The following is a 19,391-nucleotide window of genomic DNA, read 5'->3' as shown; positions in this document are numbered from 1 at the left end:
GAGTAAAGAGTTAATGTTTCTGAAAGACTATGTCTCGGTCATCCGTTTCTCAAACACCATGCAGTGCGAGAAATCAGTGGAGGCGATCGAGTCTTGTGGGGAAAAGTGCGCAAACCTCTGCAGAGTGTACAATCTAATCATGGTTAGCCGTGTCCCCGATTATGGACAATTCTGAGTATCTAGTACCTGAGTATTCACATGTATCTCATCACTCTAAATTAATATTGCTGGGTTGTTAATTACTTTAATTGGGATTGAGATGGGGTTATACCTTCTCAATGATGTTTCAAGCACCATGATAGTTAAATTAAAATGTATTCCTTTGTTGTAGGGAAAAATTGGCTTTCCGCAAAAACTGTAACAGTAGAGCTTTCCACCGGCCAAATATGCATGTAGTAATAGCATTACCCTGTTATTGCTCTATTGTGTTACATTGCCAGCATATTCCATGTGCTGACCCGTTCTCGGGCTGCAACGTGTTATGTTGCAGACTTTTCAGATGAGGAGTAAGGTTCGATAGGTCGTTGCCGTGCAGCTCAGCTATGCCATTGGAGTTGATGGACTCACTTTATCTTCCAAGCCTTCCGCTGTTACGTATTAGATGGCCTTACGCCATATTATTGTATTAAGTTCTCTTTTGAGACATTCGATGTAATAAGTGTGTGATTGCTACTCTGTTATAAATCCTTCAAGTACTGTGTGTGTCAGCATTAGTGATCCAGGGATGACACGGAAACACAGAGACTTGACCGTCTGAGGTCGGTCGCTACAAGATGGTATCAGAGCACACGCTGAGTGTAGTACACGACCACTAAGATAAACCATAGGTCACCCTTCTCTACTCATTTCTGACTCCTCTCCATTTTTCCACTCTTTAGGATGCCGGAGATGAAGAACAAGTTTGCACAACCGGATGAGGACACACCTTTTGGACGCCACTTGAAGGAAGTCACTAGGTACCTGAATATTGGAATACCAAGCTTCACCGGGACGTACAACGCTACTCTACCAGAAGAAGAGTGCTGTATGATTCAAGTACAAGTTCCAGGAAGGACGTTCTCGCCAATTTCCAAGCCTATAGAGTTTTCTTTTGAAGCACCCACCTGGAGCCTTGGCAAAAGTATGGCAGCTCACATTACTATAGGACGTATTGGAGAAGTCTACAACAGAGAGCTTAATGACACCATATATCAAATATGTGGGCGCCGAGACGAGCAATGGGAAGTAATCAGCACCAAGAAGGATAGATCCATTGCAGCTTTCATCCAGGAGCTAAACCAGCACATTCGACGTCAGGAGAACCAGATGTGCGCAGACATGATGGAGTTGAAGAAGGCGAAGACCAGAATCATCGAGCTGGAGGAAGAACTCAAGTCTACACGCGATGGATATTAGGAAGAAATCAAGACACTACTGGAGAAGAACGACGACCTAGTTAAGAAGATCGGAGTATTCATGGGAGGATCAGCACCGGAAGAAGAGGAAGAAGATCCCACTTGCCCGGATAACTACATCATCATCGACGACACCGATTCCGATCCAAGTGATGATGACTACGAATATGAAGCTGGAGCTGACATCATGGAGTCTTCCACCGATCAAAATTTTTAGATGACCACCAGATATTAAGTAGTATTTCCCCATGTAACTAGTAGTAGTTGATCACTTTTGCCATAGTCCTAGATCGTTTGTATGCCCTTGCTTGATTGATTGAGTGAAATGATTGTGTTTGTCTCGTATGCATATGGGTAGTGCTTTCTCATTAGACCTCTTTCTATTCTAATCTCTTGCCTCTAAACCCATCAGATGCCTCTGAGACGTGACACCAGTTTTGCTTTCCCACCGGAGTTCACCCAGTTGATCCAGCAGCAAAATACCTTGATGCAATTGCTAGTTCAGAACCAGGGCAACAACAACAACAACAATAACCCACCGCCAGTGGACAACTTAGCCCGTTTCCTAAGGTTACAACCGCCGGTGTTTTCCAGTAGCACCGAGCCAATAGTTGCTGATGATTGGCTACATCGTATTGGAAGGGAGTTAACCACCGCAGGATGCACGGATGCTGAAAGGGTGCGCTTTGCCGCACATCAGTTGGATGGACCAGCAGCCGCATGGTGGGAGAATTACACGGCTACCTTCCCTATAGCCAATGTAACTTGGGACCAGTTCCAACAAGCTTTTCGCACGGCCCATGTCTCAATTGAAGCCATGCAGATGAAGAAGCGCGAGTTTCGCAACTTACGCCAGGGGAACCGTACTGTGGCCCAGTACGTGGATGAGTTTAGCAAGTTATCATGTTATGCCCCTGATGATGTGGCCACAGATGCCGCGAAGCAGGAGAAGTTTATGGAAGGGTTGAATGATGAGATGAGTATGCAGTTGATGGTGGAAACTTTCAACAACTACCAGGAGTTGGTAGATAAGGCCCTAATGATTGAAAGTAAGCAACAGCAAATCGAGAACCGTAAGAGGAAGTATGGACAAGGGAAGTATAACTCGGGAGCTCATCAGAAGCCTCGCTTAACCCCGAACTCAGGAGGACTTGTTCATAACCATGGAGGCCATAACCATACTGGAGGAGGATCGCATCATCAAAATGGTGCGAAGAACGGGAATGGGAATGGAGTCAACAATAATCAGAATCGCCCTAACCCAGCTACACCCGCCAAGAGGGACTTAAGCCAAGTGATTTGCTTTAAGTGCGGGAAGACAGGGCATTATGCCAATGACTGCCCTGAAGGAAGGAATGGAAATGGAAATGGGAGCGCTAGGAAGAAGCCCAATCCATTCAACAAAGGACAAGTAAACCACGTTAACATGGAGGAAGTTGAAGAGCAGCCGGACGCGGTAATAGGTAAGTTTTTGGTTCAGTCATTTACCGCTATTGTTCTTTTCGATACTGGTGCATCACATTCATACATATCAAGGGGATTTGCGGATAAGTTCAAGTTACCAACCCAAACCCTTAGGACCCCTCTTTTAGTGAGCTCGCCTGGAGCAGAGTACATGGCTAGCAGATGGTGCACCCAGATACCCCTAATCATTGGCACGCATGTTTTTCCATCTGACCTAATTATCTTGGAGTCGCAAGGATTGGATGTGATATTAGGAATGGACTGGATGTCAAAGTATGGAGGAAGCATTGACTGTGCTAGCAAATCAATATATCTTACCACCCCAGAGGGAAAAAGGATTAAGTATGTGTCTAGACATATGCCTAGGAGGAGCCAAGTGAATGCCCTCACGGGAGTTGTACAGGAGGAAGTACCTGTAGTAAAGGATTACCCGGATGTTTTCCCAGAGGAGTTACCAAGCATGCCACCGAATCGAGACATCGAGTTTCTGATAGAGCTATTGCCAGGTACAGGACCAATATCCAAGAGACCCTATCGGATGCCCGCAAATGATCTGGAGGAAATTAAGAAGCAGATTAAGGAGCTATTGGAGAAAGGTTACATCCGTAGAAGTTCATCACCTTGGGGAGCCCCAGTACTTTTAGTGGAGAAAAAGGATAAATCCCTGAGGATGGTTGTTGATTATCGAGCTCTGAATGAAGTAACGGTAAAGAACAAGTATCCCTTACCGATGATTAATGATCTGTTCGATCAGTTGCAAGGAGCTAAGGTGTTTTCGAAGATTGATCTACGATCAGGATACCATCAGTTGAAGATCCGAGAGAAGGATATACCAAAGACAACATTTACCACACGATATGGATTGTATGAGTATACGGTCATGTCGTTTGGACTGACTAACGCCCCTGCCTATTTCATGAGTATGATGAACAAGGTGTTCATGGAGTATCTGGACAAGTTTGTTGTGGTGTTTATTGATGATATTATGGTATACTCGAAGAACGAAGAGGAGCACGCGGAACACTTGCGTTTGGTTCTCGAGAAACTCAGGGAACACCAGTTATACGCCAAATTCAGCAAGTGCGAGTTTTGGTTGAAGGAAGTTGGATTTCTTGGGCATGTTATATCAGGAGAGGGTATAGCAGTAGATCCCAGTAAGGTCCAATCAGTCACTGAATGGTTGGCACCCACTTCAGTTGGCGAGATCCGCAGTTTCCTTGGACTGGCAGGATATTATCGGAGGTTCATTGAGAATTTCTCCAAGATTGCTAAGCCAAGGACTGAATTACTAAAGAAGGATACTAAGTTCAAATGGACAGAGGATTGCGAGACAAGCTTTCAGGAGTTGAAGAAACGGTTGACTACAGCCCCAGTGCTGACCTTGCCAGACATACATAAGGAGTTTCAAGTGTATTGTGACGCCTCTCGCTTGGGACTTGGATGTGTTCTTATGCAGGACGGAAAAGTGGTTTCGTATGCCTCACGACAACTGAAGCCACATGAGTTGAACTATGCCACGCATGACTTGGAGTTAGCAGCCGTAGTACATGCGTTGAAGACCTGGAGACATTATCTTATTGGAAACCCTTGTGATGTGTACACGGATAATAAAAGTTTGAAGTACATTTTCACACAGAAGGAGTTAAACCTCAGGCAGAGGAGATGGCTGGAACTTATAAAGGATTACGACATAAAGCTACATTATCATCCAGGAAAGGCCAACGTCATACCAGACGCTTTGAGCCGAAAGAGTTATGCTAATATCCTTGAAAGCAAAGGATTGCCAACGGAGTTAGCTGCAGAAATCGTGGAACTTCGATTGGAGATTGTTCCAAGAGGTTTTCTTGCAACAATGGAGGTTCAGTCTACGTTATTGAACAAAATACGGGAAGCAGAAAAAGAGGATAAAGAGATTGCTGAGATAAGAGAGAAGATGGGCGAAGGAAAAGCCAATGGTTTTCGCGAGGATGAGCACGATACCTTGTGGTTTGAGGACCGGATTTATGTGCCCAACGATTCGGAGATCAGGAAGTTAATACTTCAAGAGGCCCATGACTTACCATACTCGATTCACCCCGGAAACACCAAGATGTATTTGGACTTGAAGGAACGTTTCTGGTGGACTGGTATGAAAAAGGATATTGCCGAGTATGTAGCCGTATGTGATGTATGTCAGAGAGTGAAAGCAGAGCATCAAAAGCCAGCAGGATTGTTACAGCCTATGCCAATACCCGAATGGAAGTGGGACAAACTTGGCATGGACTTTATTACCGGATTACCCAGAACCAAGGCAGGATATGATTCAATATGGGTAGTTGTGGATCGTTTAACCAAAGTAGCTCATTTTATCCCAGTGAAAACAACTTATACAAGTGCGAAGTTGGCCAAGATATAGATGACCATGATCGTATGTTTGCATGGAGTTCCTAGGAGCATCATATCAGATAGAGGAATGCAGTTTACTTCAAAATTTTGGCATCAGCTATACTAGACCTTGGGTACCAGATTGGAGTTCAGTACCGCCTTTCACCCGCAGACGGATGGACAGACAAAGAGAGTCAATCAGATTCTGGAGGACATGTTGAGAGCCTGTGCGCTAGATTATGGATCTAGTTGGGATGATAATTTGCCGTACGCAGAGTTCTCATACAACAACATCTACCAGGCCAATTTGAAGATGGCACCGTTCGAAGCTCTGTATGGACGTAGATGTAGAACACCATTGATGTGGGATGAGGTTGGAGACCGTCAGTTGTTTGGACCAGATTTGATCAAGGAATCAGAGCAGAAGGTTAAACTGATCAGAGACAGACTAAATATTGCTCAGTCTAGACAGAAGAGTTACGTAGATTCAAAACGCAAGGAAGTAACCTATGAAATCGGAGACAGAGCCTATCTGCGAGTATCACCCTTGAGGGGAGTGAAACGTTTTGGAGTGAAGGGAAAGTTAGCCCCAAGATTTGTAGGACCATATCGCGTTTTGGAAAGGATGGGAGAAGTTGCCTACAAGCTGGAGTTACCTGAGGGATTGTCAGGAGTTCACGATGTGTTTCACGTATCACAGCTGAAGAAGTGCCATGCTGAAAGGGCCGATATACCATTAAATGATACAGTGCCCTTAGAGGCAATTCAGCTGGATAGTAATCTGACTTATGAGGAGAAGCCAATAAAGATTCTTGATTTCGACAGTCGAGTCAGTCGCAGCAAGGTTATCAAGTTTTGCAAAGTTCAGTGGAGCCACCATACCGAGGAGGAAGCCACCTGGGAGCGAGAAGAGGATATTCGCAAGAACCATCCACACCTATTTTCTAACCAACCCGAATCTTGAGGGCGAGATTCATCTTAAGGGAGGGTAGGTTTGTAACATCCCAAATTTTCAATTTGGCATGTTATACATAGGTCATCCATGCATATCATATTTTATTGCATTTTCGGTAGCAATCGTCGAAATCCTAAGCAACTAAAGGACCCTCGGAGAGAGTTGGGAATTTTTCGATTTTCGTATTTGATTTTTATCAAGTAGTGAAGACGAGGATTTTTTGTTTTAATTATTTTTCTCTCCAGAAAATATTTCATTTTAAAATAAATAAATGAGGGGAGATAATATGACTTCTCCAAAATAATTGAAATATCGAAGGAAAAATAATATTCACCTTAGAAAATTTTGGTTTTATTTTGGAATTTTATTCGCCTTAGAAAAATTTGCATATATTTAAAAATTGCATTTTAGGGGCCAAGAAAAGTTCATCTTGTTCTAAATATTTTATTTAGACAAAGAAAACTTGTTTTGGCAATTTTAGATTTTTATTTATTTTTCTAGGATTTTTATAAGATTCAGCGGAACGTTTTAAAAAAAAAGAACCGCGCCCGACTGGGCCAAAGGCCCAACCGAGCAGGCCGGCCCAGCCGAGCAGGCCGCCGCCTCTCGCCGACCTCGCTGACCCCGCCGCCCACCCCGCTGGAGCCGCCCGCCCTCGCCGGACGACCTCGCCGGACGTAGCCCCGCCGCCCGGTTTTTTTAAAAGAAAACCCCTTCGGTTTTATTTTTTTTCGGTTTATTTTTTTGCGAGCGTTCACCCGTTCGTTCGTTTTTACGAACATGCTCATCGTTTAGTTTCTACTAACGAACGTTCGTTCGTTTAACCGTTCGTCGTTTTCTTTTATCAGATTTATTCCGCGATTATTTCTGATCGCGATTTCTGATCCGATTTTCGTTCTAGTTTAACTTTTCGCTCGTTTATCGGAATCAGGCGATTCAAGCGCCTGGAGTTTCATCTCGAAACCCTCTTTCCGAATAGCCAACTCAAACAAGTTTTTGACTCTATAGAATTTGACCCTAGTTCAGATTAGTAAATGGATCTCGTTTCTTTCGCCGTTCGAGTTTCGTTGTTCCATTTGGTTTGCTTGTTTTTGTGAACCGGAGTTCTTAAGTTGAACTCTCCGGTCAACCTCTTTCAGTTGAAGTTTCATTGGTGCATCTTTGCTTGTTTACTTATGTAAGTATTGTTTGCTTGCGATAGAATTCCCGGAGTGCGAAGCGTTTTACTACGAGTCTCTAGGATTCCCGGATCGTCAGCAAGGCAAGTAACACTTTGATCATACCTTTTCATACCCAGTTTTTATGCATTAGTTCCAACCCTCACACATTGCATGATTAGGATATCATTAACTTGTGGGTTGGGAAGTAGTTGATGAGGTAGAACCTATTGCCCTGCATTCAAACCTTGGGAGTTACTTCTACGTGTTGCTTATATTGCTATGCTATGCTCGTAGACGTGGTTTGGGTTTGAGAGTTATCCATGACAGATGTGAGATTGCTAATTAATGGTTAACTTAAGGTGGCAACTTTAATACACATCTGGGTGGATTGAGGCACCTGGGGAATCCAGTGTTGTCTGTTTTGTTTTGGAAATCTCGGGGTACCCGTGTGATCTTCCTATGGACCGCCACCCAGGCTCAGAGGGAACTGAGATTATTCATGCTAGAAACTTCCGTGTGCAGCCACAAGCTATTATGGGCTCTAGCATAGTTGAGTAAGTTACGTGAAGCTCTTGAAGAGGTAGATCAGCAGGTAGTGGGTTTGTAGGTTTGGTATGGTCTACCCGGAGTAAAGAGTTAATGTTTCTGAAAGACTGTGTCTCGTTCATCCGTTTCTCAAACACCATGCAGTGCGAGAAATCAGCGGAGGCGATCGAGTCTTGTGGGGAAAAGTGCGCAAACCTCTGCAGAGTGTACAATCTAATCATGGTTAGCCGTGTCCCCGGTTATGGACAATTCTGAGTATCTAGTACCTGAGTATTCACATGTATCTCATCACTCTAAATTAATATTGCTGGGTTGTTAATTACTTTAATTGGGATTGAGATGGGGTTATACCTTCTCAATGATGTTTCAAGCACCATGATAGTTAAATTAAAATGTATTCCTTTGTTTTAGGGGAAAATTGGCTTTCCGCAAAAACTGTAACCGTAGAGCTTTCCACCGGCCAAATATGCATGTAGTAATAGCATTACCCTGTTATTGCTCTGTTGTGTTACATTGCCAGCATATTCCATGTGCTGACCCGTTCTCGGGCTGCAACGTGTTATGTTGCAGACTTTTCAGACGAGGAGTAAGGTTCGATAGGTTGTTGCAGTGCAGCTCAGCTATGCCGTTGGAGTTGATGGACTCACTTTATCTTCCAAGCCTTCCGCTGTTATCGTATTAGATGGCCTTACGCCATATTATTGTATTAAGTTCTCTTTTGAGACATTCGATGTAATAAGTGTGTGATTGCTACTCTGTTATAAATCCTTCGAGTACTGTGTGTGTCAGCATTACTGATCCAGGGATGACACGGAAACACAGAGACTTGACCGTCTGAGGTCGGGTCGCTACAAATATGCCCTAGAGGCAATAATAAAGTTATTATTTATTTCCTTATTTCATGATAAATGTTTATTATTCATGCTAGAATTGTATTAACCGGAAACTTGATACATCTGTGAATATATAGACAAAAAGAGTGTCACTAGTATGCCTCTACTTGACTAGCTCGTTGAATCAAAGATGGTTAAGTTTCCTAGCCATAGACATGAGTTGTCATTTGATTAACGGGATCACATCATTAGGAGAATGATGTAATTGACTTGACCCATTCTGTTAGCTTAGCACATGATCGTTTAGTTTACTACTATTGCGTTCTCCATGACTTATACATGTTCCTATGACTATGAGATTATGCAACTCCCAATTACCAGAGGAACACTTTGTGTCCTACCAAACGTCACAACGTAACTGGGTGATTATAAAGGTGCTCTACAGGTGTCTCTGATGGTACTTGTTGAGTTGGCATAGATCAAGATTAAGATTTGTCACTCCGATTGTCGGAAAGGTATCTCTGGGCCCTCTCAGTAATGCACATCACAATAAGCCTTGCAAGCAATGTGACTAATGAGTTAGTTGCAGGATGATGCATTATGTAACGAATAAAGAGACTTGCGGGTAACGATATTGAGCTAGGTATTAAGATACCGACGATCGAATCTCGGGCAAGTAACATATCGATGACAAAGGGAACAACGAATGTTGTTATGCGGTTTGACCGATAAAGATCTTCGTGGAATATGTGGGAGCCAATATGAGCATCCAGGTTCCGCTATTGGTTATTGGCCGGAAACGTGTCTCGGTCATGTCTACATAGTTCTCGAACCCGTAGGGTCCGCACGCTTAAAGTTCGGTAACGATCAGTATTATGAGTTTTTGTGTTTTGATGTACCGAAGGTAGTTCGGATTCCCAGATATGATCACAGACATGATGAGGAGTCTCAAAATGGTCGATACGTAAAGATCGATATATTGGATGACTATATTCGGACACCGGAAGTGTTCCTGGTGGTTTCAGAGAAAACCGGACTGCTGGAGGGTTACCGGAACCCCCCGGGAGAAATAATGGGCCTTATGGACCTTAGTGGAGAGAGAGAGGGCTGGCCTAGGGCAGGCCGCGCGCCCCTCCCCCTCTGTTCCGAATTGGAGTAGGAGAGGGGGGGCGGCGCCCCCTTTCCTTCTCCCTCTCCCCCTTCCTTTCCCCCTCCTAGTAGGAGTAGGAAAGAGGGGAGTCCTACTCCTACTAGGAGGAGGACTCCTCCTCCTGGCGCGCCCTACAGGGGCTGGCCGGCCTCCCCCTTGCTCTTTTATATACGGGGGCAGGGGGGCACCTCTAGACACACAAGTTGATATGTTGATCTCTCCCAGCCGTGTGCGGTGCCCCCCTCCACCATAATCCACCTCGACCATATCGTAGTGGTGCTTAGGCAAAGCCCTGCGTTGGTAGCATCATCATCACCGTCATCATGCCGTCGTGCTGACGAAACTCTCTGGTGAAGCTTTGCTGGATCGGAGCTCGCGGGACGTCATCGAGCTGAACGTGTGCTGAACTCGGAAGTGCCGTGCGCTCGGTATTTGGATTGGTCAGATCGTGAAGACGTACGACTACATCAACCGCGTTGTGCTAACGCTTCTGCTTTCGGTCTACGAGGGTACGTGGACACACTCTCCCCTCTCGTTGCTATGCATCACCATGATCTTGCGTGTGCGTAGGAATTTTTTTGAAATTACTACGTTCCCCAACAGTATGGGGTGATGCCAGAGATTCCTTTGGTAGAAAACAATATTATGTCAGTTTTATTGATGATTATAGCAAGTTCACTTGGATATATTTGCTTACATATAAATCTGAAGTTTTCTCTATCTTCCAAGAGTTTCAGAAACTTGTTGAGCGACAATTTGATAGGAAAATTCTTTCAGTCCAAAGTGACTGGGGAGGGGAGTATGAGAAACTCAACTCCTTTTTCCGTAGCATTGGGATAGCCCATCATGTATCTTGTCCTCATGCTCATCAACAGAATGGCTCTACGGAGCGCAAACACCGCCACATTGTTGAAGTTGGCCTCTCTCTATTAGCTCATGCATCCATGCCTCTCAAATATTGGGATGAAGCTTTTATCACCGCCACTTATCTTATTAATCGCCTTCCCAGTAGAGTCATTGGCAACTCTACCCCTTTAGAGCGATTGTACAAGCAAAAACCTGATTATAACTATCTCAAAACTTTTGGATGTGCTTGCTGTCCTAATTTGCGTCCTTACAATCGCCACAAGCTTGAGTTTCGGTCCACACAATGTGTCTTCCTTGGCTATAGCAACCTTCACAAAGGCTATAAGTGTCTTGAAATTGCCACTGGATGCATCTATATATCTCGAGATGTTGTTTTTGATGAAACTATCTTTCCATTTTCCAAACTTCATCCAAACGCCGGTGCCTTGCTTCGTGCTGAAATTGCACTTCTACCAGACTATGATCACGGGGGCGCATTAACTGAACCTGATCATGTGCAAAAATCCAAAGAAAATCCTGATTCTGCTGATACATATGCTAATTCAGGGTGTCATTCTATGTATGAGGAAACAAACAAGGCAGGCACGGAAACTCATGCTGATCAGGCTGACAGCGGCGGATCCCAGGCAGATTCGCCCGCCAGGCCTGCCTCCGCTGACGGCGCAAGATCCCAGGCGGATTCTCCACCCGTGCGCGTGGCCACATGCAGGCTGGTGGCCGACACCTCCGACCGGGTGGATTCCACCGGTCCAACCGCACCCACGCGCCCATGCGACGACAGGCGCGCCAGCCCAGGTGCGGGAGAGGCCCAGTCGCCCGCTGCCACGTCTCGGCGGGCCCAGGCGGACCGCGGGTGTGCGGCTGAGTCGCCCATCGCCGCGTCTCTGCGAGCCCAGGCGGATTGCGGGTACGCGGCCGACCGCACACGTGAGGCCGGATCTGCCTCGGATCAGGAGTCGGCTAGCCCACTGATTGCCTTGGATCGCGAGAGGATTGGATCTTCTGTGGCTGATTCTGCCTCATCCGGATCGCATGTGCCATCTACCACAGCAGCTCCTCCTGTGTCCTCTACGCCCTTTCTTCGAAATACAAGGTCTCGATCAGGTATTGTCAAGGAAAAACAATACAATGATGGTACAATAAGGTATGACAAACTCAAACATGCTTCTCTTACCACTAACGGTGAACCAATTCACTTGCATGATGCTCTTGCTAATAAGGAGTGGAAGGAAGCTATGGATAATGAGTATAATGCACTTATGAAAAATAAGACTTGGCATTTAGTACCACCAAAACATGGGAACAACATTATTGATTGTAAATGGGTATACAAGATAAAAAGAAAGTCTGATGGAGGCATAGACAGGTATAAGGCAAGATTAGTTGCAAAAGGGTTTAAACAGAGGTTTGGAATTGATTATGAAGATACCTTTAGCCCTGTTGTTAAGTCAGCTACTATTCGACTTGTCTTGTCTATTGCAATTTCCAGAGGTTGGAGTTTAAGACAGCTAGATGTCCAGAATGCGTTTCTTCATGGTGTTCTTGAGGAAGAAGTGTTCATGCGGCAGCCACCAGGATATGAGAATCAAAGCACACCACAGTATGTATGTAAGTTGGATAAAGCTATGTACGGTTTGAAACAAACCCCAAAAGCTTGGTATTCCAGGTTAAGCATGCAGTTACAAAATCTTGGGTTCACACCATCTAAGGCAGATACTTATTTATTCTTTTATAACAAAGGAAATATCACTATCTTTGTGCTTGTCTATATTGATGATATAATTGTTGCCAGTTCAAGCTCAGATGCCACTACCTGCTTACTTAAGGATCTGAAGCTAGAATTTGCTCTCAAGGACTTGGGTGACCTTCACTATTTTCTGGGTATAGAGGTGAAGAAAATTAAAGATGGTATACTTCTCTCTCAAGAAAAATATACTACTGATATTCTCAGAAGAGTAGGATTGGAATATTGCAAGCCAGTAAGTACACCAATCTCTACCTCAGAGAAGCTTACAGTTGAAAGTGGAGAAGTACTTGGGTCAGAAGATGCAACAAATTATAGAAGTGTTGTAGGTGCTTTATAGTATTTAACACTCACACGTCCTGATATTTCCTATTCAGTAAATAAGGTATGCCAATACTTGCATGCGCCCAGAACCACTCATTGGACTGCAGTGAAGAGAATTCTTAGATATCTCAAGTTTTCAGAAGGGCTTGGGCTTCAGATTACTAAGTCTTCATCTATGCTTGTTATTACTTATTCTGATGCTGACTGGGAAGGGTGTGCTGATGACAGAAGGTCTACAGGTGGTTTTGCTATTTTCTGGGAACAAATCTTGTGTCTTGGAGTGCAAGAAAGCAAACAACCGTTTCTAGGTCAAGTACAGAAGCTGAATGCAAGGCCTTAGCAAATGCTACAGCTGAAGTAATGTGGATACAGACATTACTCTATGAGCTTGGAATTAAAGCTCCATAGGCTGCGAGATTATGGTGTGACAATATTGGTGCAACCTATCTCTCAGCCAATCCGGTCTTTCATGCACACACGAAACACATAGAGGTTGATTTTCATTTTGTCAGAGAAAGAGTAGCTCGAAAGCTACTGGACATTCGATTTATACCTACTGGATATCAACTTGCTGATGGGTTTACAAAACCTCTCACCATGAGAAGCTTGGACGAGTTCAAGTACAATCTCAACCTTAGCAAAGTTTCATAAGGTCCAGATTGAGGGGGAGTGTTGGAATTGTTGGTGAGAGGTAGAGTTGTATAGGGATAGATATCTTGTTTAAACCTTGTACCCTTCTCTATCTCTTCTTCTGTTATCTCTCCCTCCTTATCCTCCTGTAACGATCGTTCTCTGTAACAAACAATCTCTCTCGATATCGTCTTGTAAGCCAAGGCATTGTTTCTATATATACAAGTGCGGCCCGAGCAAAGGGTTCAATGCTTCCTATATCGTTTCATAGTTGCAGCTGATAGGTCACCTACTTCTTTGGATACCATTCATATCGTACTTAACTCAGTGAGCTAATTTAGGACTATGGTTAACTACATCTTTTATCACCAGTTTGGATAGAGTCTAAGCGATAACTCTGTAGTCTGATTTATCTTCAAAAGTTTGCTAGAGGCTATAGATGACCTTCTTGTTTTTCCTCAATAATTCTTTGGAGTGCAACAGTATGAACTGGTTTCCCCATCAGGGTTGTGTTTTCTTTTCTTTGATGGATTCTATGGTCATGTACTTCTGTTTCATGTTTCCATGTTTGCCATTATATGTGCCTTTCTTGCTGAGCTCTATTTGGATGAACTTCTGTTGTTGTGTGATGTGGCTACATGGGCATGAACGGACATTTTGATCTGACCTCATTTGAGATGTTCTTTTATGCTTGACTCAAGCACTCAGCAATGTGTGGTCAGTGATGACAATCGACAGAATCTTTGTTAAAAATTATTTGTATCACTAGCAGCATTCCATATTTTGTATCGGGCTGTCATGGTGTTGTGACCTAGGAAGGACAAACAGGGTCGGTCGTCACCACAGATAAAAACACCGTTGAACCTTACTTTTTTGCAGGTTGCCTTATTTCTGTTTCTTTTAGAGGAAAGATAGCAATTTCATTCATTACAGTCAGTCATATTGCATGAACACTGCTAGATCACGATGCATCGAGATCGTAATTGCTACACTCAAAGGTTACATTGACCTTATTTTTGACGTTTGCAAAAATTGTATGAAAAAATGTTGCATAATGGCACGTAGAGAAATTTATACTTAATATTTCGCCCGGTGCAACGCACGGGCATTTTTACTAGTGAGATGTAAGGTGTACTTGATATTTATAGTTAAATAATAACTGACATGTGTACCTTTTTGTGCGTGCAAGAATTATTGAATTGCAAATGCAACAATCAAGAGTTGTTTTTACTATACCTCATCCTAGCACAGGGATGCTCGACTGTAGAAGAACTAAATAAAGTAAACTCAAATATTACCCCCTCCTCTTTTCATATACTTGTTCTTTTAGAAGTTGTGTTGGTTTTCTTTTGCCAGCATTGTGGAAAGAATTATCAACATAGAGAATATTAATTGATGATACCAATAAATCTATCATGAATAATTCCAAAATGTAGAGAGTATATCGTAACCAATTAGCAATTCTAAATGAACTGCATATGGTAAAAGGATAAAAATGTGTAGAAACATCTGCACTTGATATCCACAATGTACTAGTATACTAAAATGGATTCTCCTGTGGCAAGGGAAAATTTAGTGCTAAGAAAGTATTAAGGAGAGGTAAAAAAATTGCTCTATAGTGCACCTAAACCTGGGATGAAAATTAAAATCAAAGAACATTAAATATTTAAATTTAAATCAATGAGCATTTATGCCTTTTTATTTCTTCAAGACACATCTGGTTTTACAATAAATAGCAGAAACATTTGTGCTTTTGAACAACAATTTACTGCTCTCTAAAATGAAAGTTTTTATGCACTAAAAATTGAAAAGAGTGCATTGGAAAAAAGAACTGTCCGGTTTTGCTTTTACATTTTAATGTAGATAGAGGACTGGAACACAAACATGTGGAAGCAATCTTTTATTATTCTAGTTGTATACCACTCTAAGACATTTGGCCACAACAATATATGCATAAATGTGAGATACTAAATTACATCATGCTATGTATGGAGAACACACTATCATTAGGTGAAGAATGCCTCCAAAAGTATTGTGTAACACCACTTAGTTTGAGAGCCTTCCCATGCTCGACTATGTTTTTTGGGGTCAGAAACAAAATGTACTCTGCAATATAAATGATTATATCAATCTACTTCCCTTTTATAACAACAATAGTATCGAACTCACACACATTTTCGATGTAACCATATGCATTAACGAACCATTTTTAAGAATTTTGGCTTCGTATATTCAAAAAGCATACCATGGCAAGAGGATTCCTACAATTGGCTTTCCATGATTACCTGAAAACAAGACATGGATATTTTTCAAGAACTAAAATTGATTCAACTGAAGAGATGTTGTTTTATTAAGTTGTGCTACCCATTCAAATGAGGAGGGGGGAGCTAGAAAGATAAGAGTAAAGTACTAACATTGAAGCTGAATTCTATATTTTTTAGAGAGAGGATCATGTGATATATATTCTGACTTATCTACCATGGTGATGTATAATTGTCAGAAAAAAATTGATTTCACAGAATATTGGTAGCTCACATGAGCAGTACTGTTGAGATTATCCTTGTATCAAACTATGAAACAAAATCTATCAAAGCAATGACAACCAAAGAGAATCCCATCATAAAATCTTGACCGGTATCCTTGAAATTTAAGGACGTAAACATGACGTTGCATTTTCCAAGTAAATTTTAATAGAGTAGCGATTGTACCATTGTCTAATTTGAGAAGGCCCTAGAAAACATACAAGTAACTCGCTATTGTTGACCAATTGTGTATTGCTAATTGTCTGCCCAATAATTTACTCAATTTCACCTTTGTAGTGTTTTGGTACAAAATAGAAACTCCCTTCACAGATTATTTACTGCTACCGGATTAATTGCATACATGAGGGCATAGGGTTGCCACAAATGACAATTCAGAAACTTGAAATAATTTGTCAAACAACATCAACTATTTCTCGAAACCCATCAAATGTACCTAGTGGGAAATCATACGTACCTCGACATATCATGGCCCTAGTTTGTTAACTCGAACAAAATATAATATCATGAAACATGACGTTCTATTTGTGAAGATTAAGGTTCAAATCTAAACCGTAACATAAGAAAAGATGCTGCCAGTGGTTACTGCACTCCACTTTCCAATAATAGATGCAATTCCAAAAATATTGCAGACCTCTATCTAAAATTCTAAATACAATATAGCCTCTAACTCTGGTACAACATGCACTACACATGGACTACATTAATATGCAGTATATACAAATAAGTTTTATAGTTGATTTAATTAGTCGACATAGAAAGTTAGAAACATTACCTTACAAAACTATTTCAGCAAACAACGTAATATGCTGGGGAAATAGTTCAGACTACAGACACATCTGAATTACCAGACATTGCATCCTAAACCAAAAACAAAATTGCATCCCTGGACATCACCAAGCGACATAGTCAAACTAATATATGCTATTACGAAAATGCACTGAAAAAATCACCAAAAGTAGCAAGAAAATAAAATTGGCGGGAATGCTTCAGGATGCAAGGAGACCTACAAAATCGATCGATGCATATGTTGGAAGTAACCACGATGTTGTCAGGCTAAGACTTGTACAAAACAAACTATTATTTTTAAAATTCAAATTTTCATTTTTTTAAAAGTAATTTTTATAAGAATATTTTCCAAAATATCTCTGAACATTATTTAGACACAATATTTGTAAAGGCAAACAGAATGTTGTTTTACTTTTCTTAATTTTTTACGAATGTGACATTTTTATAATCTTTTAAACTTTTTTATACTAGAATATCATATTAGAACGCAAGCTACTTTGAAAATGTTTTTAAAGAATATTGAATATTATTTAAATTTTCTAAAGTTTTATAAAATAAAAAATTAAGAAAACAAAAACAAAAAACATAGGGAAAAAACAACAGAAAAAATAAAAAATTGAAAATGGAACCATCTAGAGCGTTCCTACAATTAAATTGAAAAAAATCATATAGTATGCTAAGCTGACAGGCCAGCCCAAATCTTTAACACCAAGTTGCGATTAGGTGATAAAATGCCCACGGGAGCTATATTTCGCTTCACGTGAGATGGAAGAATCTCTCATGTAATGGGCCAGCCCATTAGCAGACAATTATAAGAAAAGTGGCGACAAAGGTGGCGCAAAGGGGGATCGAAACCAAACCCGGTCTCCTAGGTTGTTTGCAGTGATCTTAGCCACCGGTTTATGACAAGTTCGTGGTGAAACTCTAGGCGCGACCTACTTGAGGTAAAAGAGCTTATTTTTCCCATTATTTTGTTTTCTGTTTTTATCTTTTTTATATAAGTTTTCTTTGTTTCCTTCTCTGTATTCACTTTTTTTTCTGTGTTCCTCTTTGCTTTCTCGGTTTTCATTGGCTTTGTTTTCTTTCTTTTTTCCTATGGTTTGTTTGTTTTTTTCTTGTTTTTCATCAGGTTTTTTGTTTTCTCCTGGTTTTCATTGTTTTTCTATACACATTTTTGGTACATATTTAATTTAATACATTTTTCCAATAGGCATTTAAAATTATTCCAAAACAATACCATCATTTTTTCAATACCAGGTCAAAAAAATTCTATGCACATTTAACTTTTTCTAAATTGTTGATTAACATTTTTCAAATAAAAGATCAACATTTTTTTGAAGACATGATCAACATTTTGCTATACACATTCAACATTTCTCAAATGCTCTGTTCACATTTTTTAAATACAATATCAACATTTTTTCATGTGGGAAAGACGGGCTTCCATTTTTTTAATACATGTGAAATATGTTTCTAGATACACCTTGAACATTTTATAAAAATGCATGATGCTTTTTTAAAATAAATTTTGAACTCTTTTTTAATACGCATTGTATATTCTATTATCCAGGCTAAATTATTTTTTTGATACATGTTGAATGTTTTTGAATACGTGATAAACATTTAAAAAAATACATGTTTGAACTTATTTAAATACATGTTAAACATCTTACAAAAACACGTTGAATATTTTTTTGATACACATTGCACACTTTCTTGAATGGTACAAACATTCTTTAAAGATTATACGAACAAAAAAAATAAACTGCATGAACATTTTTTAAATATGCGATGGACACTTTTAAATTTTGAGGGAACATATGCGTTTTAGAGTATTTTGAAACATAAAATAGGTTTAAAAAAAGAACAAACGAATGAAACACTACTGGCTAGCCAACTAGCATGCCCATGACGTGAGGCTACCCTTCATCACGATCAAAGTGAGATATAGCCACTCTCGTACCTTTCTCCCTGGGCTAAGATGTGGTTACATAGAGAGCGTATCTGGTGCACCGGACCCCATTGCGCATTCAAAAATATACAAAAAAATAGTGCATTTACACAACATTAATGTATGTTGTCACAAAGATTCAAATCAAAATTCAAAACATAGCTCGAGATAAAAACTGACAAATTTGACATCAGTGTGCTAATGGGCCAAAACTGAAGCCCGATTTGTGTTATGTACTATTTATTGTCAAATTTATCATTTTTGTATTTGGAGCAAGGTTCCGAATTTTGATTTGAATTTCTGTAACAACATACATTGTTGGGGTGTTAATCCACTAATTATTTTCAAAATATTTTAATATGCAGCGAGGGACCGGTGCACCGGTAGCACCAATTGCCCCGGTGCACCAGATACATCCCGTGGTGCCATAGGGTCATCTCTCTCTCTCTCTCTCTCTCTCTCTCTCTCTCTCTCTCTCGGACCGGGTGCCCATATCTCTCGCTTATAGTGAGACGTAGGGAAGCCTCGCGTGATGGCCAGCGCGAGGTGGGCCGACCTAGGCGCGAGGGAGGCCACAGCCTTGTTTTTTTTTTGCTTTTGCTTTTTTCCTTTTTTATACTTCCAAATGCTGTAAATGAATATATTACAAAATATTCTAAATAAAACTTTTGAAAAAAAAT

This window comes from Triticum dicoccoides, chromosome 7B (assembly GCF_002162155.2).
Source record: "Triticum dicoccoides isolate Atlit2015 ecotype Zavitan chromosome 7B, WEW_v2.0, whole genome shotgun sequence".
Lineage (NCBI taxonomy): Eukaryota > Viridiplantae > Streptophyta > Magnoliopsida > Poales > Poaceae > Triticum > Triticum dicoccoides.
This window is presented reverse-complemented; position numbering follows the sequence as displayed.